This window comes from Microcebus murinus, chromosome 14 (genome assembly GCF_040939455.1).
Source record: "Microcebus murinus isolate Inina chromosome 14, M.murinus_Inina_mat1.0, whole genome shotgun sequence".
NCBI lineage: Eukaryota > Metazoa > Chordata > Mammalia > Primates > Cheirogaleidae > Microcebus > Microcebus murinus.
The window spans coordinates 67,741,674-67,769,114 of record NC_134117.1 but is presented as its reverse complement, the minus strand read 5'-3'; the positions used below and the strand labels follow the sequence as shown (position 1 = coordinate 67,769,114).

Below are 27,441 nucleotides of genomic sequence, written 5' to 3'. Positions count from 1 at the left end.
TTTCTTGACATTATAGTAAACCATATATCAGTCTTTTTGGAACAAGGACCACATTTGGACACATGCAAGTTTAGATAAAAAGCCACTGATGGTGCCTGACAGTGTCACACAATTTGAAGAATAAAAAATCAGAAATTCTAACAGACTTGGCTTCTTTTGCCCCTTCCAAAAATCATCCTTAAGAGGAACCAAAATGTAAATCATCTCATCACCATACATTTGTTAAGCATCTAGTATGTTTAAGGTCCCCAATATGTACGATAGGAACCAGAAAGCAAGGCGAGTGGCTAACCTGCCACAACAGGTGTAGGCTGACGCCTTACCTTTACCAGGTTATTTTAAATTTTACAAAATTTACAAATATTATGGTAAAATTTGTTTACCTACTGTACACTTTATTGTATACAGTAACTAGTAGTAGTAACTAGTGTCATTATTTAAAATCAAATTAGAGACACAGAATAAACACATAACAAGAAACACAACAGAACGACCTGGCACTAAGCACTAAAGAGTTACAGAAAAGAAAGAGATAACCGGCCAGGTGCGGTGGCTCACGCCTGTAATCCTAGCTCTCTGGTAGGCTGAGGCGGGCGGATTGCTCGAGGTCAGGAGTTCAAAACCAGCCTGAGCAAGAGCGAGACCCTGTCTCTACTATAAATACAAATAAATTAATTGGCCAACTATATATATATATAAAAAAAAAAATTAGCCGGGCATAGTGGCACATGCCTGTAGTCCCAGCTACTCGGGAGGCTGAAGGCAGCAGGATTGCTTGAGCCCAGGAGTTTGAGGTTGCTGTGAGCTAGGCTGACACCACGGCATTCATTCTAGCCTGGACAACAAAGCAAGACTGTCTCAAAAAAAAAAAAAAAAAAAAAAGAAAGAAAGAAAGAAAGAGGCTTCAGGGAGGAGGTAAGACAGACAGGAGCCTACAAAGAAGGCTGGGGCTTGGACAGGCAGAGAGCAGAAGGTCACAGAGCATAAAAGAGAAGCAAAGATAAAGTGAGAGAACTGGAGCCATATACAAAAAACCAAGTATGAAATCAAAGGATTATGAAAAAATATGTAAGTAAATTATAATAGAACTAAATCATGAGCTAGAGAGAATAAAACTTGTATGAATAGAACAAAACAGAACATCAAGTTCCAATGCCTAACCACAAATTTTTACTGGCTGTACCTTTTCTCTTTTGGAAAAAGTGTACTGGGACAATCAATATTCTGTTAAGAAAATACAGCACCGAAAATATAGCACCAACTCTCAAAATACTAAAAAGATTGGTACAAATGTGACTATATTTCTATGACATAATTCTATTAATTATACTTTCTTCAGAAGAATATTAAGCAAATTGATGAGCATTACTCAAAATGACCTAGAAATGAGGAAGAAAAGCCATATTTCTTAATGGACTGATAATGTTTAACAAAACCTTTGTAAACAGAGGTTTACAAATAATCAGTTTACAAATAATGCTTAAGCTCCTTAAAGCCTCAGAAAAGGGACCAGTTACACGCATTTATGTAATATATTTAAATTTTAATAACCAAAATTGTTTAAATGATTCCTCAAAGGCTAAAATGTTTATATCCTAACTAAAACTCAACTAGGAAAAATTACAACTAAAACAGTCAAATTAACATACAGAATATGGCACTGGGATTTTTATGACAGTTGTTATGTGAAAACTTTTTAAAAGTCTTCATTTATTTATGAGGAGGAAAGAAACAGAACAAAAGAAATATTGTAACTGCTTTGGGGACTTTTTATCACCACGCTCCTCAAACACACATCCAATTCGTGCCATTTTATGTCAAGAAAGTTATTTTTTCCCTCAAAATACAATACAAAATACTCTCTAGTACTCTCTAAATTCAACTCGATTATAAATTTGAGATAAATTTAACTGTATTATTAAATATAACTTTAAAGCCTCTCAAAACTTTTTAAAAAAATATCTCTGGCCAGGAGTGGTGGCTCACACCTATACTCCTAGCACTCTGGGAGGCAGAGGCGGGTGGATTGCTCTAAGTCAGGAGTTGGAAACCAGCCTGAGCAAGAGCGAGACCCCATCTCTACTATAAATAGAAAGAAAAATGGCCAATTAAAAAATTAGCCGGGCATGGTGGCACATGCCTGTAGTCCCAGTTACTTGGGAGGCTGAGGCAGGAGGATCGCTTGAAGCGAGACTCTGTCTCTAAATAAATAAAATAAAAAATAATAAAAAATACAAATATCTCTGAATATACAAAGAAATAATCTTTTAGCTTGCTTGAAAACCTAAAATACACAAAAGTAAAGCCTTTAAAAGAATAAATAAGTAGCAACTTTTACAAATATTTAAATTAAAAATGGTACTTATTTGGGGTTTGCTGGGAAAGTGTCTAATCCTCTTGCCCCCCCGTATGGGGGCAGGCTGCAGACATCATGGCAAAGTGTACTCCAGCCTGCCAGTGCCTCTCCAAATCTGAAGTGCAGCAGCAGGCTCTGGAACAAAGAACCTGTAACTTGATCTTTCCTTCTCTCCTTCACAGCAACAGTCAGAAAGTAATTTAACCTCTCAAAATGGATTCTTTGTACTACTCAGGGAGAAGAGATCTATTCACTATTACAGCGTAAGGGAAAAACAAATCAAATCACTTCTTAAAAATTATTTTTGCTTAACATATAGTAATATTTTTGCATCATACTTAGACAAGCCAATTATAAATGAAGACTTCACTACTTGATTAAAATGTCTGCTACTCAACATTAAAAATGCAGCTCAAGTTTTAAGAACAATTAGTCTTACTAATTCAAGGTGGACTTTATTTTGTTTCTACAACAAAGACAGTTATCTCCTAAGAATTCTTCAGAAGAGAAATAGTTAAGAATAAAAATAATCTAGATAAACTTGAATTTTAAATCCTAGTAGCGTAAAAGAATCATGCAAGATATGTACTTATAATTCTCATATTATCTTTTCATTTACCCTAATTTAATAAAGGAAATAAGAGAGTCTGGAAATCTTGAAAAGAACAATAGAAACCAGAAAAAAAAATTTGCTAGGGACATTAAAGGGTGTATTGAACTTTCTCACTATTGACAAAAATTTTAAAATGCATTCTAAAATACCAACAAAATTTTATGTAATTTTTATACATTTCAAGGTACTTCTACATTCATGACCTAACTGGATCCTCACAATAAGCACTGAGTTAGGTGAATCACATATTTGCTTATTTGAGCCAGACACAAAGAGTTTGGTGAAAGCCTCCTGATTCCAGATTATAGCCCAGAATTATTAATTCTATTTCAATACAGACTGGTAAGTATTACTGTCCCTAGTTTACCAAAGAAACAAGTTCTGAGACTTAAGTAACTTGCCTAAAATCACAGTGCTGATACACAGCAGAACAAGATTCTAACCAGGTTTTACCCCTAACCACAACTGAAGTCCCTAACTTTATCAAAATAAATAGATAAAATTAACAGTTTAAAGTTACATAGCTCACTAAAAACCAACCGTGGTAGCAGAATAATGGCCCCTGCAAAGACATCCACATCTTAATCCCTGGAACCTGTGAATATGATACTTAAATGGCAAAAGGGACTTTGCAGATGTGAAGATGGGTAAAAATTGGAGATGGGGAGATTATCCTGGATTATCCCAGCCGACCCAATCTAATCACATGACTCCTTAAAAGCAGAGAACCTTTCCCAGCTGTGGTTAGAAAGAGACGACAAAAGGTCAAAGATGAGACCTGTTGACTTTGAGGATGAGCAGGAAGGAGGGGCATGAGTGAAGGAATGTAGCCAACCACTAGAACTGGAAAAGGAAAGGAATCAAGACCCTACAGCTTCCAGAAAGGAACACAGCCCTGCAGACACCTTGATTTTAGCCTGGCAAGACCTATGCTGACCTACAGAACTGAAAGATAATACATTCATGCTCTTTAAACCCTAAGTTTATAATTTGTTAAAGCAGCAATAGAAAATAGATACACTAACCATACGACATGACTGTTTTGTACTTTAAATTAAGTGAATACTGTCTTAAACCACTAAAAAAACTGTCAGCCCAGCACGGTGGCTCACGCCTATAATCCTAGCACTCTGGGAGGCCAAGGCAGGTGGATGGCTCAAGATCAGGAGTTTGAAACCAGCCTGAGCAAGAGCGAGACCCCATTTCTACTAAAAATAGAAAGAAATTAGCTAGACAACTAAAAATATATAGAAAAAATTAGCTGGGCATGGTGGCGCATGCCTGTAGTCCCAGCTACTAGGGAGGCTGAGGCAGAGGATCACTTGAGCCCAGGAGTTTGAGGTTGCTGTGAGCTAGGCTGACACCACAGCACTCTAGCCAGGCACCGAGTGAGACTCTGTCTCAAAACAAAACAAACAAAAAATACTATCTGTCAATGAGCAAATATGTAATCAGAAAATGAGAAATCTTTTCCTCTGTATAGATGAAATAAAATACAGGTACCCTTCACTATTCAACTCAATGTGATCTTAATGCTTAATGGTATCTTGGCCCAATGCTATACTTTTTTAACTCTCTTCCTCTTCTCCTAACAAGTCAACTGAAATTCCAAAACTCACACCCAACTTTCTTTTGTTCTTGTCTACACCACTCTGTGTGTGTGTGTGTGTGTGTGTGTGTGTGTGTGTGTGTGTATATGTGTATAAATCAGCAGAATGATCAAAGGACACAGAGTAGTGAAGGAAAAGACTGCAGTAATGATTAGAAAAGAATGGGATCATTAAGTACAGGTGACAGAAGGCTTAGAATTAGAAGGAAGCAGGGCAGTGAGCTATTGAACAGAATGTGGAATACTGACTATAGTTCAAAGAATATATGTCAAGGAACTGTGCTAGATATAATAACAAATATGTTAGTCCTTGATTTAGGTACCATTATAATCATTTACATATGGAAAAACTGAGCACAAAACAATTATATAACTTAGCAAAGTCACTAAAACATCACTCTTAAATCTGTTCAACAGAATCCAAATACCACTGTGATCTGACACCTACCATGACACATTTTTAAATGAAAATTTCACATCACTTTTCATCCTTAAACTCATATTTCCATTAAGTTTGCCCCACATATAATAATTTTTAATGCTTGAAAGTCTTAACCATTTAGTCATATATATATATATATCTGAAAAATGAGAATTTAAAAAAATATCCTTTGACCATTAAATAAGCCTCTAAGTGTTTAAAAATTATTTGGAATTCAATTACCATTACAATTATTAGCAGTACACAACTGATTTAAATGGCAATTATAGATTTGATAAGTAATTAACATTAAAGGTAAAAATTTTACCAGAAATTGATCTCTTAATGAGATGGATAAGGCTTTTTTCCAACTAGTTCATGTGTCTCTTTGAATAATTATTACTAAAATGAGACATGATTCAGCAAACTTATTTCTACTTTTCTGTGGGTGTGTATGTGTGTGTTTTTTAAAGAAAGCACTGAAAAATCTTATTCATATAAACAGGTAAAAGGAATGAAACGAATTTTGTCAGTTGGGTCACACAACTTTTAAAATTTTTTCTGAGTTCATCTGTTAAAAAATCCCATAGCGATTTACCATCAAAAATATTTTCAATGATTCAGCAGTTAAAAAATTGTCTTTTAATATTAGAACTAAAAAACCCTTCAGTTTTGTTAGAAGCAAAAAAATTTGACACCATTAAAGGATTTGTTCCTCAAAGGTCAGGGCCACTTACTTAACACTAACACCAACACTTGGAATCACCACTTTGAGGGGCCTTTAGGTTTGGTTTTGGTTTTGGAGATGAAGTTCACATACCATAAAATTCACTCTTTTAAAGAATACAATTCAGTGGCTATCAGCATATTCACAAAGTTATATAACCAGCACCACTATCTAATTCCAGAATATTTTCATCACCCTAAAAAAAACCCAATAGTCATACCCAACTATCCAAGTCTCCAGTCTACTCATCTACTTTCTCTATTTGCCTTTTCTTGACATTTCATTAAAAATGGTAAAATATGTGATCTTTTGTGACTTTCACTGTGTATGATGTTTTCAAAATTCACCCATGTTGTAGCATGAGTCAGTACTTTTCTTTTCATAGGTGAATAATAATCCATTGAATAGCTAGACCATGTTTTGTTTACCTGCTTATTAGCTGAATGACAGCTGAGTTGTTTCTACCACTTGGCTACTATGAATAATGCTACTGTGAACTTTCATATACAAATTTTTGTGTGAATGGATTTTTTTAATTCTCCTGGGTATATACGTAGGAACGAAATTGTTAGATAATACATAAACTGTTTAACTTTTGAAAAACTGCTAGTCTGTTTTCCAAAGCAGCTGTGCCATTTTACATTCCCACTAGCAGTGTACATGAAGATTCCATTTCTCCATGTCCTCACCAACACTTATTACCTATCTTTTTTATTACAGACACCCTAGTAGGTGTCCAGTAGTCTCTCACTGTGGTTTTGATTTGCATTTCTCTAATGACTAATGATACCTTCATGAGCTTATCAGCCACCTGTACATCTTCTTTGGAGAGATACCTATTCAAATCCTTTGCCCATTTTTAAATTGGATCATTTGGCTTTTTAGGTTAGTTATAAGTATTCTTCATGTATTCTAGACACAAGTTGCTTTTCCGATGTATGATCTACAAGGAGTTTCTCCCATTCTGTGGGTTGTCTTTTCATTCTGCTGATAGTATCCTTTGATGCAAGTTTTTAATTTTGATAAAGTCCAATTTATCTTTATTCTCTTTGCTTGTGCTTCTGATGTCACATTAAAGAAATCATTGTCTAATCCAAGACAAAGATTTATACCTATGTTTTCTTCTAAGAGTTTTAAGGTTCTAGCTCTTACATTTAGGTCTTTGATCCTAATTTGAGTTAATTTTTACATATGGTGTGAGGTAAAGGCCCAACTTCATTCTTTTGTAATTGAATATTCAGTTGTTCCATTATCATTCTTTTGGTGTCTTGGAATTGTCTTTCTACCCTGTTTATCCCTGAGGTTTTTCCATGACAGGACAAATACATCATGGCAAGAGTAGGGTGAGGGAAAGAGTTATGCCATCCTTTTTTAATAATGGAAAAGGCTGTGGTGGAAAGGAATGTGGAAAAAGGGAAACCGCTCAAAACACTGGTTCAGAAGATATCAATTTTAGGAAAGAGCATATGTGGAAGTTTAAATATATGATTTGGAAACTGATTCACTGGAAACTATCCATGCACTATGTACCTAAAGGAGTCTGTGTTTTCACTTCAGTCCTAAGACTGATGTTTGGATACTGCTCTACAATACTGCCTCCTAAACTCATAGGGGGAGGGGTGGGGATGGAGTATCATTTGTGAACAATTTTTTGTATTTCAATTGCATGAATAAAAAAGTGAAAGAGGGCTTAGAATGAAGTTGACGAAACAATGAAGCCTATAGGTTTTCAGCCCACATTATTTAGCCAAATAGAAAAGTTCATTTCCATCCCATTTTACAAGAAACATATCTGATTCAATGTATGATTTGACAAAATGGAATTATTTTTTAAATGGTATTTATCTTGAGACAAAGAATTGCTATTTTACCCAGGCTGGTCTCAAACTCCTGGGCTCAAGAAATCCTCCTGCCTTAGCCTCCCTAATGGCTGGACTATAGGTCCACACCCCTGTACCTGGTTTATTTTATTGCATAGGTTACATTTATTTATAGATTATTAAGTATGAAATATCTGATTTCCTGAAGTACTAAGTTTGACAGTTGTATCTCTGATTTCACTTTGATATATTTTTTGTGTATGTGAAGGTACATCCTCATTCTTTCAAACACATGTTTTGGCTTGTGATTATCTTTCAATTTTTTTTAAGAGCAATTTTTGTGAAACCATGGGTAAGTCAAAATTTTGTGTTATTTTTGAATGTAAGTTCTGTCATGGAACCAATGCAGCGCAGACAGCTCAAAATATCAATGAAATGTTTGGGAAGGATGTGGCTAACGAATATACAATAGGTGGATGGCCTGAGAAGTTCCATTCTGGTGATTTTAATCTTGAAAATGGTCATGACCATTGCAAGAGCAAGACCCCGTTTCTACTAAAAACAGAAACAATTAGCCATTGCTACTAAAAACAGAAAAAATTAGCCAGGTGTGGTAGTGCACACCTGTAGTCCCAGCTACTCAGGAGGCTGAGGCAGGAGGATGGCTTGAATCCAGCAGTTTGAAGTTGCTATGAGCTAGGCTGATGCCACAGCACTCTAGCCCAGGTGACAGAGCAAGACTCTGTCGAAAAGAGAAGAGAGGAGGGGAGGGGAGGGGAGGGGAGGGGAGGGGAAGAAAGGGGAGGGGAGGGGAGGAGAGGGGAGGGGAGGAGAGGGGAGGGGAGGAGAGGGGAGGGGAGGAGAGGGGAGGGGAGGAGGGGAGAGGGGAGGGGAGGAAAGGGGAGGGGAGGAGAGGAGAGGAAAAAAAAGAAGAGAAGAGAGGAGAAGAGAGGGAGAGAAGAAAAGGAACCACATGGGTGACCTGAGACGACCAACCAAGGTGGATAATGATAAGTTGAAAGCCGTAGTGGAAGCACATCCACCTCACCTTATGTGTGAATTAGCAGCAAGGTTTGACATCACTATTCCAACAATACTGGACCATTTGCAACAAACTGGCAAGGTAAAGAAGCTGGATAGATAGATAGTTTCTTTATATTATACGTATGTCTTCCAGTTCAAGAAGTGACTGAGGATTATTTTATTTCCCATATCTTTACGTAGGAGTAAATACAGACACCATTTCTACACGTGATGATTTTACTATTTCTGCCTTTTACTCCTAATCCAAGTACTCACACTACAAATCTGTCTTTTATTTTAGATTGAAGCTTCCACCTGGTTGGTCATGTATTTCATACTCCACTGTTAACCTCTATGTTAGATATACCTTATTGCTTTTTCTTCTATGTTAGATATACCTTATTGCTTTTTACTATGTAAAAGTTAATTCGTTTTCAAACCAAAAATCCAGTATCTAAACATTAATTAATTCTTTACTAGTGTGTTGTTCTGGTTTATTAAATGCTAATTTTAAAGTCTGACTCTGTTTCTGTACTCATATTCAATTTATTTAATCTATTTTTTAAATCCACTGTCAAGTATCCTACTTCATACAGTTGTATCCTGAATTGAAATAACACATGTTTTAAAATAGTGTGAAATCCATAATGCAAACATTAGTTGGTAATTTTATTTATTTTAAACCCTGATATAATTCTCTGAACGATAAAGATGACATTTCAATCAATTAAAAACGCATATTCAATAGTGTTGACAAAACTAGCTAGCCAATTGATTTAAAGGAGAAAAAAGTTCTATATCTCATGCTTTAGATAAAAAATAAGTAGATTAATAAGATATTTAAAGCAAAATAACATAGTTTGGTTTGGTTTTTAATATTCTTGGACAAGGAAAGGCCATTCAAAGCATGACACAGTAAGTTATTGAAGGAAGAATAAGTTCCTCTTAGAGAAAATGGCATTTCAATGGCCTATTAGACATCCAAGTGGAATGTAAGTCCACATTTCCAAGGAGGGGATCAAGAAGCACAGTAAAATTTGAAACATAATTGGTTTCAAAGTCATCAGGTCAGATAAGATCAACAAAAGGATGAGTATGGCTAAAAAGGAAGTATAAGGAATGAGTCCTGGAGGTAGTCCATGAAAAAAAAAAAAAGACTGAGATGGAGAATTTCTTGGTATGCTGTCCTGGAAGCAAGTGAAGAAAGTATTTCAAGGAGGGAATAAGTAATCACCTGTATCAAATACTGGTAGTTAATAGGTCAAATAATTCAGAGATGAGAAAAGTAGAGTCATGGGTGACCTTCACAATAATAGTTTAGGCAGGGTGCTTAGAGTGAATATTTGATTTGAGATACTGGGATGAGAAAAATTAGAAACAAAATCAGTAAGGAAACAGAACTTGAACAACATTATAGACTAATTGGAACTAACAGACATATACAGAACACCCCACCCAACACAAGCAGGATATACACTCTTCTAAAGTACACATGGAACATTCCCCAAGATAGATCACATGTTAGGCCACAGAACAATCTTAAAAAATTTAAGATTAAAATCATACAAGTATCACTTCTGACCACAATGGAATGAAACTAGAAATCAACAACAGTAGGAAAACTAGAAAATTCACAAATATGTGGAAATTAAACAACACACTTCTGAACAACTTAAGGCTCAACGAAAAAATCACAATGCAAATCAGAAAATATCTTGAGACAAATGGAAACAAAAACACAACATTCCAAAACTTAAGGGATACAGCAAAAGCAGTACTAAGAGGTAAGTTTATAACAGTGAATGCCTATGTTGAAAAAGAAGAAAGATCTTAAATCAACAAGCTAACATTACACCTCAAGAAACAGAAAAAGAACTAAACCCAAAGTTAGCATATGAAAGAAGTAAAGATTAGACCAGGCCAGTAAAGCAACAGAAAAGAATCAATAAAAATAAGAGTTGGTTTTCTAGAAATAAAATAAAATAAAATAAAATTTACAAACCCTTCACTGGATTAAGAAAAAAACCAAAGACTCAAATAACTAAAATCAGAAATGAAAGGCATTACAACTGATGCCACAGAAATAAAAATAATTATAAGAGACTACTATGAACATTTATACACCAGCAATTTGGATAGCCTACAAGAAATGGATAAATTCCTAAAAACATACAACCTCCCAAGACTGAATCATGAAGAAACAGAAAATCTGGACAGACCTATATAACTAGTAATGAGATTAAATCAGTAATAAAAAACCTCCCAATAAAAAGCCCAGGACCAGAAGTCTTCACTGGTGAATTTCTACACAAATGGCCAGCAAAATATAAAAAGATACTCAACATCACTAATCGTTAGGGAAATGCACATCAAAACCACGAGCAGGTATCCTCTCACAGCAGTTAAGATAATCACTGTTAAAAAAAGAAAGAAAAAAGTAACAGAAAATAACAAGTGTTGGTGAGGATATGGAGAAATTTGAACTCCTGTGCACTGTTGGTGGGACTATAAACTGAAACAGCTGCCATGGAAAACAGTATGGAGGTTTCCCCACAAATTAAAAGTAGAATATAAGATCCAGCAATACCACTTCTGAGTATATATCTAAAAGAACTGAAAACAGGATCTCAAAGAGGCATTTACACATTCATGTTTCATTGCTGGACTATTCAAGATATGAAATCAACCTAAGTGTCCATCAACAGAGGAATGGATAAACAAAAAAAGCATGGTATATAAAATGACAGAACATAATCATGACATGTGCTACAACATGGGTGAACCACAAGGACTTTCATGCTACATGAAATAAGCCAATCATAAAAAGACAAATACTGCAATGATTCCACTTATATAAGGTATCTAAAGTAATCAAACTCAGAGACAGAAAGTAAAATGGTAGAATGGGGGTTGTCAAGGGCTGAGAAAGGGGAAACAGTGGTAAGTGTTCTGTGGGTATACAGTTTCAGTTATGCAAGATGACATAGTTCTAGAAATCTGTTGCATTGACTACATATGTATGTATGTATGTGTGTGTGTATATATATATATATATATATATATATATATATATATATATATATATATAAAATTAACAATGCTGTGCTATATACTTGAAGGCATAGTTGGATTTAACCAGCACTGGGGTTTCTTAACTAAGCAATGAAGCAAGTCAGGGCAAGAGTGTTGAAAATATTTGCAAGTGAACAACTATGATGGAAAACAGAAATTAAACTGAATAAGGAGAAGGGTGAGTACATAAGGGGACAGTGTGGTAAGGAACAGTGAAAAGATAATAGGATCAATGGATTCTAGGTCCCATGATGTAAGAAAATTGTTGGTACTAGAAGGTGTGAGATGAAAAAATGAGAAGTGACAATCAGAACAAAATGCCTGAAACTGAAATTATGGAGGGGGTTACATTTATTATAATTTTAAAATTATTATCTATAACAGACCTAGCGTATGACCATGGGTGGCTGATGGAGGATGGAGGACACCAGAGGACAAGAAACTAAGAGGCCAGGAAGGCAGAAGAATCACCCACATGGATGTTGACATCACCAAGAATTAGAATAAATACTGGAGAAAGTGAGCCATATAAAATAAAATATTTAGGGAAGAAGGGGGTAATAAGCCAAGGTTCCATGGAAAACTGCACAGAGGTATATTATCTGACGACTTAAGACTGAAAATCATGTTTTCTGTCTTATGTTCAGGAAGGTGGGAGGGAGGATGATCTGGAAGCAGCAAAGCGGGCAAAGGATAACCTACCTCCAGGCCCAAAGGAAAGGGGGTCTGCAAGAGAAAATCCCCCCTTTTGGGTGGGCTGCAAAATAATTAGTGTCCTCAAGTATGAACCATGTTTCAGTTGCCGGGGGTCTTAATCAGGGCCCCACGTCCTCACAGAACTCAAAATCTGGCCAGGTACGGTGGCTCACACCTGTAATCCTAGCACTCTGGGAGGCCAAGGTGGAAGGATCACTTGAGCTCAGGAGTTAGAGACCAGCATGAGCAAGACAGACCCCATCTCTACCAAAAATAGAAAAAATTAGCCAGGCAACCAAAAATAGAAAAAAATTAGCCAGGCATGCTGGTACACGCCTGTCCTAGCCACTCAGGAGGCTGAGGCAGGAGGACTGATTGAGCCCAGGAGTCTGAGATTGCTGTGAGTTAGGCTGATGCCACAGCACTCTAGCCTGAACAACAGAGCAAGACTTTGTCTTTAAAAAAAAAAATCAGAATCTATGAACTTAGACGGGGAAAAAAAATTATATCTTTATTTTTACAAGCCTCAAGCTGAACTTTAAATTTTTCTTTAATTACAAGAGTAGGCAGGACCCACAGTAGTATTATCTGTGACTTTGTAACCAAAACAAATTAGATATTCTCATCAAATTATTTGCTGCAGATAACTCAAAGTCTTATTTACGTTCATCACTATTTAAAAATTAGGGCAGTTGTTAAAACCCACCACTGGGTAATTTAATGAGTTAATAAAAGAATATATTATATCTAAAAATTTATTAATTACTTTAATAGCTGTATTTCAATATATTTCAATATAACTGAAATACAGCTATTAAAGTAATTAAGAAATTTTTCTTGTTTCTTGTGTAATCTTGTGTATTTTATTTTACTCGTTTAAAAACATTAGTCTGAGAAGGGGTACAGAGGTTGCCCAAAAAAGCTAAGAATCCAATGTTCAGAAAGAGGAACATGGGAGGTTCCAAGAGGGGGAAAACAGTGGGAGAAAAGGGTCTGCCAAGGGAATAATACTGAGCCAGAAAGGAAAGGGGTCCAGTGTGAGGTGGAAAAAAAAAACAGGAAGGTAGAGAAAATGTTAAGCAAGAAAAAGGCAAGCTGCAATACAGGATGCATTATACCATCTGTATAAAGCCCAAAACAATGGATATATATTTTTGTACCTGAACAAAAAATCTGAGGATATATAAAGCAGCAACAGTGGTTAGACCAACAAGAAGTAAGCGAGAAGGACAGCAAAGAGAGAATGGGGAAGAATAAAGTTCATTTTTATGATGGGGAAAAAAACACCTCATTACTTTTAGAGGAATCCTTTTTCTATCTTCCTTAGTATACTCGTGGGTACTCTTGCGGATACTATGGGTGAGGCCTAAGGCTCTCCAGGGAACTAAGTGATACATTCTTTCAGGGAATGCTGCCCCCCAAAATGACATTTTTTAAATAGCAGGGTGAGATGGACATCACAGTGAATGGATTTGCTCTCTGGGACTGTCACAAAGCAATAAGCCTTGTGTTAGCCCATCAAAACATTTGACTTTTGCGTTGTGGTAAGTGGGAAATTGGAAGCCTCATCTCCTCCAGCACTTCCCTCATTATTCAAAGTGTGTCTGGAACAGGAAACTGCTCGCTAGGCCAAGGATTAATAGGCACATCTTATAACAAACATTGATGGTACTTTTCAAATTGAACAGCTACTGATGATGGTGTATAGCAGGCATCCTCAAACTAAGGCCCGCGGGCCACATGCAGGTGTTTTTGCCCGTTTGTTTTTTTACTTCAAAATAAGATATGTGCAGTGTGCATAGGAATTTGTTCATAGTTTTTTTTAAACTATAGTCCAGCCCTCCAACGGTCTGAGGGACAGTGAACTGGCCCCCTATTTAAAAAGTTTGAGGACCCCTAGTGTATAGGGAACCTACTGATTTCTTTGTTTACTACCAGTATACAGCCACCTTACTGAACTCATTTGTTAGTTTGTCGACTGATTCTCTTGGCTTTTCCAGGTAGGTTACATGCTGTGCAAAGAGTACAGGCAGAGTACACATTTTTTCTTTCCCCTCAAATTACTTATACCTGTTTTCATTCTTATTCTGTTGGCTGGGGCCTCCAGCATTAACAATAGCATTAAAAGTGAGTTCTTAGTATTGTTCTTTCTTTCATGGAAAATATTTTATCAGCCATGCGTGGTGGCTCATGCCTGTAATCCTAGCACTCTGAGAGGCTGAGGCGGGTGGATTGCTCAAGGTCAGGAGTTTGAAACCAGCCTCAGCAAGACCCCGCCTCTACTAAAAATAGAAAGAAATTAATTAACTAAAAATATATATAGAAAAAATTAGCGGGGCATGGTGACACATGCCTGTAGTCCCAGCTACTCGGGAGGCTGAGGCAGGAAGATTGCTTGAGCTCAGGAGTTTGAGGTTGCTGTGAGCTAGGCTGATGCCAAGGCACTCACTCTAGCCTGAGCAACAAAAGTGAGACTCTGTCTCAAAAAAAAAGAAAAGAAAAATAGAAAATATTTTACCAGTTGGGTTTGCTATATGCTTTAGGTAGGTCTACCCTTTATCAGGTTGAGGAATTTTCCTTCTTTTCTTAAACCTAGTTTATCAGAAATGGTTACTCAATCAGAAATGATGGCCGGGCGCGGTGGCTCACGCCTGTAATCCTAGCTCTCTGGGAGGCCAAGGCAGGCGGATTGCTCGAGGTCAGGAGTTTGAAACCAGCCTGAGCAAGAGCGAAACCCTGTCTCTACTATAAATAGAAAGAAATTAATTGGCCAACTAATACATATAGAAAAAATTAGCCGGGCATGGTGGCACATGCCTGTAGTCCCAGCTACTTGGGAGGCTGAGGCAGAAGGATTGCTTGAGCCCAGGAGTTTGAGGTTGCTGTGAGCTAGGCTAACGCCATGGCACTCACTCTAGCCTATGCAACAAAGCGAGACTCTGTCTCAAAAAAAAAAAATCAGAAATGATTACTCAATTTCATCTAATATCTTTTTTGTCACTAATTGAGATGATCATATTCTCCTCTTCCTTTATTAATTTACTATAAATGGCACATTTCTTAAGGTCAAATCATCTTTGAATCCCTGGGCTAGCTTTATCCTATAGCTTTAAAACACTGATCCAATTTGCTAGTATTTTACTTTAGATTTTACAAGTAGGTGGTAAGTTGAGAATAGCCTATGTTTTTCTTTTTTGTGCTATCCTTGTCTGATTTTGTTATTAATAGTAGGACTATGGGTAGCTTCAAAGAGCACCTTCTCTTTTGTATTTTTTTCCTTTCCTTTGAAAATCTATGTAAGAATAATCCATTCTTTTCAAAGTCTTAAAAAACATCTGGTCCTCTAAAGGAGTGTATCTTTGACAGTTTTTTCACCAGCTACTGGGTTATCAAGCTTTTCCACTTTTTTTGACAATTCAGGCTTGGCCCATGGTCCAAGACTATCCTTAAATACTGACAAAGAGGAAAGCAATGACAGATTTACAACAGCACCACACCTTTTATGTTATCCCTTGAATATCCCTTGATGTGTAAATTTAATAAAAAGATTCAGTGCTAAAGATATAAATAGGAAACTTAAATTTAATTCAAGAAAGTGATCTGCTATTTTTAAAACAGGATTTTTATAATTCCTAGTAAATGGGAACAATTCATTTAAAGATGAATTAAATACACATTGTACAACAATGTACACATCATAATTAATGACATGAATATATGCTCAGTTTATTTAGGATACGTTTTTTCTTTCAAGTTCCTTTTGCTATTTCCACAACAGAGCCTATAAATAGAAAATGCACAGCTGCCTAGCAGATGTATAATTTCAGTGTTTAGATTCCATTCTTTCTAGTTTCATTCTGCTAGAGGTTTTGGATTTTCTATTTCCATCTGGTTTTTGACCTCCCTCAGTTTAGTTTCTACCTCCCCACATCCATTATTACAGAAAAGTATATCAAATCTGAAACATATTAACTTTTTTTTTAAAGCTTGAAAGTTGTAAGGTTAAAAAGGAAAGGAAGAATATATAGAGGGGAAAAAAGATGAGGTAACTGGAATAAGACAGCCAAAATTTCAAAACTTTCTATTTAGATAACTCCCTCATCTTAATTTCAAGTTTCTTATATTTCAGGTTCAGACATTCAGGTATAATGCATGAATGGAACTTCAGCTTTACTCACCTTATTTGCACAAATTCTTAAATTATGGTAGAAAAACTTAGATTTTTTTTTTAAAAAACTTACAGTGTATATCTGAAAACATTTACAGATGTTATCTTTGAGTGGTATGAATATGGAGGATTTTTACTTTTTCCTTGAGGCTTTTTGTGTTTCACATTTGTTCTGTTAGCATTATTTTTGTGATCAGGAGGGGAAAAAGACTTTTGTTTTAAAGAGAAACTTATAAGAAAGGGGATTATTTTTAGATGTCTAACATGCTGAAACGAATTATGTTTAAGCAATTTTTTAGGACAAAAGCAATTTAATAATATAGCAGATTAGTATTCAGCACCATTAACAGTAAAGATCAGGTTTCATTTCTCAATGTATTTGATTCCAAAAACTACCCTGCAGATGGGCTTATTCACTTTCATTTTCAATTGATGTTGCAGTACTTTTCATCTGTTTTTTCTTCTTGTTCTTTCACAGGGTAGATTTTAAGAAAAAATGTATTCTAAGAAAAAATACAAATTACATAATTATGTTATGCAAACATCTACTCAATTTCAAATATTTTAATTATACTCATGGTGAAGCTGTGAAAAAAGGCTCGTCTGTGTGACCACATCAATTAAACATGTATCTACCTCAGATATGAGAAAAAATAAAGCACTAATTTTTTTCCCTTTGAGACAGGGTCTCATTCTGTCACCCAGGCCTGGAGTGCAATGGCATCATCACAGTTCCCTGTAACCTCAAACTCCTGGGCTTAAACTATCCTCTTGCCCCAGCCTCCCAAGTAGCTGGGACTACAGGCATGCCACCATGCCTGGCTGATTTTTCTGTTTTTTTGTAGGCACTGGGTCTCACTCCTGCTCAGGCTAAAGCACTAATTAAAAAAAAAAAAAAAAATGGGAAGGATTTTGGATAAATACTTTAAAAACAACTATATTCCACTGACCTTCTTTTAAAATTGTTTATGATGTAAAAGAAAATCAGTGAAGTCAAAAAATATAAATCAAAAGGTTATCTATGGAAAATTTCTAACATTTTATATATTCAAAAGAGAAGTAAAAGTTAACTAATTGGTAAAAGTCAATCCAGTTTAACTCATTTTATATGTTTACATATACATATTTAGACTTGGAATAGAAATGATGTTTTAGCAGACATCTCAGGTTAACACTATAGCAAACACAGGCAAATTTATCTAATCTATGTGGAGAATGGGGGGTGGGAGGGTTGGGCATGGTGGCTCAGGCCTGTAATCCTAGCACTTTGGGAAGCTGAGATGGGAGGATCATCTGAGGCCAGAAGCTCAAGAACAGCCTGAGCAACATAGCAAGACCCTGTCTCTACACACAAACAAAAAAATAGCCAGGCATGGTGGCAAGGATCAAATCTCAGCTACTTGGGAGTCTGAGGCAGTAGGACTGCTTGAGCCCAGGAGTTTGAGGCTACAGTGAGCTATCATTACACCACTGCACTCCAGCCTGACCAGTAGAGCAAGACCTTGTCTCTGAAACAGTTAAATTTAATTAAATTTAAAAACAGAGGAAAAACTAAATGTTTGTGTATGTAGTATTAATACACATCCTCATCTTAAAACTACTCTACTCCATTTGAGAATATAATTCTGTGATTGAGAGCATGGACTCTAAAGTCAGAATGCCTGAGTTTGAATCCCAACTCCGCCACTTACTAGCTATGCAATCCTTCACAAATCACTTACTTCTGCAGCCTCAGTTTCCTCATATAAAAGGGAAGTGGTAACAGTTCCTATATCATAGAATATTTGTAAGGATTAAATGGATTCACGTATAGGATTCAAAATGGTCCTTGCTATTAATACATAGCAAGGAAATATGTTAGATACTACTTAATCCATCTCAATCTTGTATTTTACTGCTCTGCATTCCTTAAACTAAAACTTGCTTACTTTTATATGTGAATAATGGTTGAAAATTAAAACTGTGAAACACTCAAAATCTCCTACACTAAGTAAAAATATATTAAACTAGTACTTCTTGAGTGCTTTTTATTTAATGTTTCCAAGGTTTGATAAACTCCAATAACTCCATAAAAACCGAGGAAAAAGATATTTGAGTTAATGTTCCAATTAAAAGGGTTATCGTATAACATAGAGTTTATACATTTGAGATAGAAACAATATACTTAACTAAAACTCTATTGAGCAGAATGAGAATGCACTTGGAAACGGAGGCACTGAGATCAAATGGTCATCTATAATAATGTGATAGCTCCACACAGAAAAAAGAAAATGGGATTTGGTGTCCAAATGGCTTTAGTAGGAACATAAGGTGATAATCACATGTAACCTTAATAAAGAATCTGAAATCTATGCAAACACAAGAAACAGTTTTATTTTTCTAGTCCCTATCACCAATTGTGGCTGGTCAAATCTCCCTTTTCTACCTCTTAAGGACATCTTGAAAAGTACCTGTAGCTTTCAGTTATCAAAACGTATAGTCCAATTTACCATAGTTTAAAACTTTAATCTGCAGCCTCATAATCATCTCCTTCCTCTCTAAATTCAGGCTTGACCCAGAGTCCAAGACAGTGCACCTAGAGGAAGGGGTGTGGTCTGTTCTAGGGGAAGGATGGGAGAGACTGGAATAGCGTCTGAGCATCGGAGCACTTGTGCAGGTATCTGTGGTTGCTGCCACTTCCTGGCTAATACCAACCAAACTGTCTGCATCACAGGCAGCCAAATGATGGCTTTTCTTTTAAGGACAAGTAGAGCTCTTTGGTGAATGAGGGGACTGAGGGCTCTTACTCCCACCTAAAGATGTGCTTCAGCTAGCCTCTTCTACTTTTGCTCCCTTCTCCAGCAAAGCCAGCTCTAGCAAGAAGGCTGAAGCCTTGGTTCTGCATTACCCACCTGAACAGAAACCCACTGCCATCCTCTCTGTCCACAGATTTCTAATTGTCTTTATCCCTTGCTCAAATAGGCACAGATAAACCAGTCAGCTGCATAATGAGTATCACCTAGGTAACCAAGACACCCCACTCCATTTTTGGCTAGTATTCTTAACATCCAAAGTCCATGAGAACCAGTCCCATGGTTCTCATGGACTTCCCCACACTAAGCTTATAAGGGAAGGACAGGACGGGCGTGGTGGCTCACACCTGTAATCCTAACACTCTGGGAGGTCGAGGCGGGTGGATTCCTCAAGGTCAGGAGTTCAAAACCAGCATGAGCAAGAGCAAGACCCCATCTCTAGTATAAATAGAAAGAAATTAATTGGCCAACTAAACACACACACATACATATGTATGTATATATATATGTATATACATATAAAATTATATGTATATATGTATGTATATATATATAAAATTAGCCGGGCATGGTGGTACATGCCTGTAGTCGCAGCTACTCAGGAGGCTGAGGCAGGAGGATCGCTTGAGCCCAGGAGTTTGAGGTTGCTGTGAGCTAGGCTGATGTCACAGCACTCTAGCCCGGGCAACAGAGTGAGACTCTGTCTCAAAAAAATAAAATAAGGGAAGGACACTCCAAGGGAAGGAAAAGGGAGGGAAAACTACAATGCTCCCCTCCACTGACTACTGCAGTGACTACTGTATGCAACATCCCTCCCCCCAACTTCTGACCTAATTCTGCCACATCTTAATAAGCCCCAGAGAGGAGCCTGGCCACTAAGTGCTTGGGGCTTTCTTTAGAATGTGGAGTTTTTGACTTGACTTTATATTTAAGTTTGAGGTCCTAGACATCCATTCGGAGATAACAAGGAAAAGTCTGATTCTTTACTTGTAGGACCCTGGTGACAACTAACATGTATGACAATTAACTTAATTAGCCTCAGACTCTTTTGATGTTTTTTTTTTTTTTAGAAAAAAAGACACGCACACATACACACACACACACACACATCTTTAAAAAAAAAAAAAGACCAGGTCTCACTCTTTCTTTTGCCCAGGATGGAGTGCAGAGGTCTGATCACAGCTCATTGCAGCCTCCAATTCCTGGGCTCAAGCAATCCTCCCACTTCAACTTCCCAAGTAGCTGGGACTACACCTCACAAATCTGCATGTCATCCTTGCGCAGGGGCAATGCTAATCTTCTCTGTATTGTTCCAATTTTAGTGTATGTGCTGCCAAAGCGAGCACTAGCTGGGACTACAGATGCGTGCCATCACACCCAGCTCAGATTCTTGATGTACAAAAAAGAAAAGGCAACACAGTTTCCTATGTCCATTTGCTAGTACTGATGATATACAGAAGTACTTTGTAAATTCAAATGTGAATATTAAAAATGTAATTAAAAATAATACATACATTTAGAAGCTATCAGGATCAGATTTAATTTTCAAAATAATACATACATTTAGAAGGTATCAGGATCAGATTTAATTTTCAAGGACCCTATCTACATATGCAGCCATTCAAATTTGCTTTTTAAGATAAAACTCTGCCCAACTTATTTCTCATAAATATTCATCTTCACTAATATTTATTAAGCTACTATGTGGCAAGCACCACGTTAAATGCTTAACTGTACTCTTCCATTTAGTCCTCACAATAATCCTGTAAGAGAGGACTATTATTATCCCCATTTTACATATGAGCAAATAAAGCTTACAGAGATTAACTACTTCTGCTCACAGATCTAGTAAGCATAGTGTAATAAGGTATAGAATACAATAAATAGATAACTAAACATAAATAAGCCAAGACTTAATTAACCTTTTTAATTATTTGAGATCCAGATAAATGAAAAATCACTGTAATCACATCAGGATTTCTTTACTCTTTTAAGAAATTAATACCTTCTTTGTGTAAAGATTTAACTTAACCTTAACTGAATGCCTTTCTTTGTTGTCCTCCTCAATATGAACAGAAGAACTTGTTGCAAACCATTTACTCTGCTATGCAAATTGTTAAAATGCTAAGAAAGAGCAAGGAAGACTGACTAACTTTACGAAGAGCAAGACTTAGTCAACACAAAGTTATTATGCCACTTCACTAAATAGCATTATTACTGTAGGAAGATGTGCACGGGAGTGAGGGAGTGTTTCTCTCTAACAGTATATGCTACTGCATTTAATAAATTTTTAGTTTTGGAGAACAAATTTTGGAAAATGTTGTTTAAAGAAATTTGACTCATGCTCTTTTTATTTAAAATACGTATTTTTAGAGAGAGAAACTTCATTTTATTATCCTCTGCCCCAATAGAAAAACATCTGGGCATTGTTGGGGGGAAAAATAAATTTTCCTCCATCCTCTTAGGTTCAATAATTGGGGCCTGAGAATTAAACTGTCAAAAAACAAATTTGTAAGAGAAATAACAGATTTTGGTTCACATATGTCCAGAAGTCCACAGAAACACATGATTCAAGGGGGTCATTAGAATTTGGGCCTCATATATCATCTTAATAGGGAAACTAGAGAAGAAGAAAGAGAACTTACACTAAAAACAAGGAATCCAGGAAAGATAAATGAGCCCTTAGAAGACCAGACAGAGACAGGATATGATAGTTCCTAACAATGTCTGCTTTGGTGTGGGACCAAATTATCTCCTGTGATGTGACTCAATCATCGTTGGTTGCAAAACTCCCAAGGAGATTTATGACCATCGAAGTTTGTAACAATTGAAGTCCCAGGGAGGAGATTTATGACAATTGAGTTCTTCTGGGAGGCTCTGCTTCTTGGTAGACAAGGGAATTCAGATAAAATGCTTATTCTCGCATGTCTTCAGCCCCAAATCATTTCTGTACCCCAGTAGCACATTCTGGACCCCTCTGCTGTGAACAGATACAAATATCTGAACACTGACTTCGTATAAAGCAGGGCACTGGTACTGTTGGCAATACAAAGGAGCTTATAATAAAATGAGAGTAATATAACTTAAACTTTAATTTTTCTGTGTTTTAATACTCCTACAACAACAAAAGAATTTTATATTATAACATTTTTTCAACGGGCAGACTGGCAAATATTTAAACAGACTGATATATGTTAGGATGGGAGCATGTGCTCAAACACTGTTGGTTGGCACATGAATTGTTAAGAAGATTCTGCAGGGCAGTCTGGCACTTTCTACCAAATATGCATGGCTTCTCTTACAGTAAACTCATTTCTAAGAATTCATCCCATAAAATAAAAACAGTCTCACAGGATATGTACGAACACCAGAACATCGTCTATAATGTAAAAGAAAAACCTGAAAACAATCTAATTATTCATCAATAGAGGATTGGTAAGTAAAATTAAGATATTTCTATGCAATGGAATAATCAACTATTAAAAACAATGAGAAAGTAGAAATGTACTGACATAAAAAGTTTCCCGCCTGTAATCCTAGCACTCTGGGAGGCCGAGGTGGGCAGATTGCTTGAGGTCAGGAGTTCGAAACCAGCCTGAGCAAGAGCCAGACCCCGTCTCTACTATAAATACAAATAAATTAATTGGCCAACTAATATATATAGAAAAAATTAGCAGGGCATGGTGGCGTATGCCTGTAGTCCCAGCTACTCGGGAGGCTGAGGCAGGAGGATTGCTTGAGCCCAGGAGTTTGAGGTTGCTGTGAGCTAGGCTGATGCCACGGCACTCATTCTAGCCTGGGCAACAAAGCGAGATTCTGTCTCAAAAAAATAAAAAAGAGTCTCCCTATATGTAGCGAAAATAGAAATTTAAATAAAAGGATGTATAGTAATGACCCCCACCTTTAGGAGAGGAGGATGGGGAAAGAGAAAGAAATGAAGACAAACAGAAAATAAAGTTTTACTTATCTCTATATATGTAACGTCTACTTTTTTTTCAAAAGGAGAAGAGATAACTTTAAGGCTTGGACCACTGAGGAAGGCTTCATAGAAGAGACAGGAATTTACACTATATTTTGAAGCATTCTGATGGGCAAAGAACCAGGGAAAGTCAAAGGTAGCACTGTCCAATATAATGTGTAATTTTAAATTTTCTAGTTGCCATATTAAAAAAGTAAAAAGAATCACATGAAATTAGTTTTAATATATTTCTTTAATGTACCCCAAAAAGTGTCATTTTAATATGAGTCAATATTTTAAAAGCATGAGATATTTCATATTTTTTGTTCTATCTTCAAATCTAGTGTGTAATTTACACTTTATACCACAACTCAATTCAGACTAGCCACATTTCATGTGTTTAAGAAGCCATATGTGATAGTGGCTACTGTAATAGACAGTACAGGTCTAACCCAGAACTGGACATTTAGGTGACTTAGGCTAATAAAATAGTAGTAGGAAATGAAAGAGGAAGAAAAGGCAGACTGAGCAGAAGGCCAGTCTGAGACAACTTGGATTTTATATTGTAAGCAAATAAGAAACCAAAGAAAAATATTTAACAAATAGGGACGATAACTAAAGCATTATTTCAGGAAGATTAACTGTTTTTCTTTACTAAGATACACACAGAAATTCAACATGTAATTTTTCCCCAACATTTTTATTACATGAAAGATTACTGAAATGGAGATATAAAAAATAATCTGTCATCCAGTGACTGTATTTTGTCAATTTAGTGTACATTTGGCACACTTCTGGATAATTATTGTTGAAATATTTTTATTTTGACATTTTTCAATGATTTTTTGAAAAATACAGACATGTTAAGAACCAAAATTTAAAGTCTTTACTGCCCTTTTTTTTTTTTTTTTTTTTTTAAAGAGACAGGGTCTCACTCTCTTGCTCAGGCTGGAGTGCAGTGCAGTGGCATGTGGCATGATCATAACTCACTGTAACCACAAATTCCTGGGCTCAAGTGATCCTCCAGCCTCTCCACTAGCTAGGACAACATGTGCTCACCACCACCATCGGCCAATTTTTTTTTTTTTTTTTTTTAAGACACAAGGTATCACTATGTTGCCCAGGTGGTCTCAAACTCCTGGCCTCAAGCAATCCTCCCACCTCCGCCTCCCAAAAGCCTTTACTTTAAATTTCCTATCAGGAGCTTCTGTTACCTAGGAATCTAAAAAATCCTTAAATGCAAATTTAAAACACAAAAGACCTATACTACTGAAATATATCACAAAGAATTTTTATTGCTAATGAGAAAACTACCTATAAATGTTAACATACATAAAACAGTATATCATAACTATGCAAGTCTCCTACAGATTTGACTTAAAAATTGAGAGTCTATTCTCACATTTCGGATACTTTGCTTAACAGCTAAGGAAGAAAAATAAATGCTCAAAAAAGGAGGTAAGGGCCGGCCCGGTGGCTCACGCCTGTAATCCTAGCTCTCTGGGAGGCCGAGACAGGCGGATTGCTCAAGGTCAGGAGTTCGAAACCAGCCTGAGCAAAAGGGAGATCTTGGCCGGGCGCTGTGGCTCACGCCTGTAATCCTAGCTCTTGGGAGGCCGAGGCGGGCGGATTGCTCAAGGTCAGGAGTTCAAAACCAGCCTGAGCAAGAGCGAGACCCCGTCTCTACTATAAATAGAAAGAAATTAATTGACCAACTGATATATATATATAAAAAATTAGCCGGGCATGGTGGCGCATGCCTGTAGTCCCAGCTACCCGGGAGGCTGAGGCAGAAGGATCACTCGAGCCCAGGAGTTTGAGGTTGCTGTGAGCTAGGACGCCACGGCACTCACTCTAGCCTGGGCAACAAAGCGAGACTCTGTCTCAAAAAAAAAAAAAAAAAAAAAAACGGGAGATCTCGTCTCTACTATAAATAGAAAGAAATTAATTGGCCAACTTATATAGAAAAAATTAGCCGGGCATGGTGGCGCATGCCTGTAGTCCCAGCTACTCAGGAGGCTGAGGCAGGAGGATCGCTTGAGCCCAGGAGTTTGTGGTTGCTGTGAGCTAGGCTGACGCCACGTCACTCACTCTAGGCTGGGCAACAAAGCAAGACTCTGTCTCAAAAAAAAAAAAAAAAAAAAAAAGGAGGTAAGAAAGCAGGGTACGAGAAGGGTACCCCTGACCATAAACTATACTCCCTTCATTACTTGCAAGGTCTGCCAAGGTTGGAAGAGTGACTTTTCAGCCAAAAGTCAGAAACCAGTGATGTCATAAGGACCAAAAGCTTTATATGACCTGCAATTTTGGCAACTAAATTCTCTGCATGGAATTCTCTCTCTTTTTTTTTTTTTAAGTAGAAAAATGATCTTAAAGTTTACCAAGTCCCTTTTACTTTTTAAGATAAGAAAATGGAAATTCAGGTAGGTTCAGTGTGGCATTCAAGACTGCACAGCTGGGCTGGGCGCTGTGGCTCACGCCTGTAATCCTAGCTCTTGGGAGGCCGAGGCGGGCGGATTGCTCAAGGTCAGGAGTTCAAAACCAGCCTGAGCAAGAGCGAGACCCCGTCTCTACTATAAATAGAAAGAAATTAATTGGCCAACTGATATATATATAAAAAAATTAGCCGGGCATGGTGGCGCATGCCTGTAGTCCCAGCTACTCGGGAGGCTGAGGCAGGAGGATCGCTTGAGCCCAGGAGTTTGAGGTTGCTGTGAGCTAGGCTGACGCCACGGCACTCACTCTAGCCTGGACAACAAAGCGAGACTCTGTCTCAAAAAAAAAAAAAAAAAAAAAAAAAAAAAAGACTGCACAGCTACTTTCAAAAGTGGAGAAATTAAAGTAAAAAAGAAAAAAGATTGCACAGCTACTTAATGGTAGAACCAGTACTAGACATTATTTATGAAAAATTAGAAGCCAAAACTTACTCATTTTGCTACTTATTAATTTTTTATGCTTCCCAAATCATCCACAATAGATATATTGCTTTTATAATTTTTTTAAAGCGGCAAAAACTGTTTGCTTTAAAAACTATGGAATACTTTAAGAAACATTCTCTTTCTCCTTTCTTGCCTAAGGTCTCACTCTGCAGGACACTTGCTCAAGAAAGCCTTTCAAAGCACCTGCATCCTAGACAGGCCAGCTTCCCTCATCATGCACTGGGACTTCCTTTGGTAGATCTTAGCATAATGACAATTAGATAATTATTTAAAGTCTGTCTTCTCTACCCAGGCCTTAAATTGGCATTTCTCAGGGCTCTGTTCTAGGCTCTTTAAACTGTATATACCAGGAGTTCCTGATATGATGTCCATCCTAGCAACAGTAATTATATACAAAATTGTTTTATTTGTATACTTTCTTCAGATTCTAAAAAAAAAAAATGACCTTAAAAAGGGTTAAGAATCAAAAAATACTGAAATTTGCCGGGTGTGGTGGCTCATGCCTGTAATCCTAGCACTCTGGGAGGCCAAGGCGGGCAGATGGTTTGAGCTCAGGAGTTCGAGACCAGCCTGAGCAAGAATGAGACTCCCGTCTCTACTAAAAATAGAAAGAAATTAATTGGCCAACTAAAAATATATAGAAAAAATTAGCTAGGCATGGTGGCACCTGCCTGTAGTCCCAGCTACTTGGGAGGCTGATGCAGGAGGATCGCTTGAGCCCAGGAGTTTGAGGTTGTTGTGAGCTAGGCTGCCGCCACGGCACTCTAGCCAGGAAAACAAGAGTGAGACTCAGTCTCAAAAAAAAAAACAGATTTATGTTGTTTACCTGCCCAGAGCCACCTTTTCTTTGGGGAAACCACACTTGCCTCTCCCACATGGTTCCACCAAGACTATGAGGCCTGGTATTTAAACAGCTCTCTGACTGCTCCAGCAGGGCCAGGCCTGGCCAATAATGGCACCCCATTCTCCATGCAGACCCAATGGGACTCTCCAGGAGACAGGACACATGCACCTGGAAAAGAGGGTCCCTGTTTCCCTCCTGATTCCACAGCAGTCAGGCCCATTCAAGCCTGGAGTTGCCAGCCGGTCCTCTCTGCCAGATGAATGCATCTGCCTGAGAATGAGGCCCAAAAAGTGGAGAACAGAGAAGACAGAACACCAATTACATCATCTGAACACTCAGATCCAGCCATGCCTATTTCTAGTCTCTTTTGCAGCTTTTTCCCCTTTAAACTAATTTGAGTTGG

At 37.2% G+C, this 27,441-nt stretch overlaps 1 protein-coding gene and 1 non-coding gene across 3 annotated transcripts in view; both read right to left on the bottom strand.

Annotated features, from left to right (window-relative positions):
- Positions 1-27,441, bottom strand: part of BMPR1A (bone morphogenetic protein receptor type 1A) — a 130,571-nt gene that overhangs the window by 96,972 nt on the left and 6,158 nt on the right. The gene's annotated exons all lie outside the window — the stretch shown is intronic.
- Positions 20,534-20,643, bottom strand: LOC142875753 (U6 spliceosomal RNA). Its single transcript, XR_012923048.1, has one exon. It is a non-coding gene; the product is annotated as a U6 spliceosomal RNA (small nuclear RNA).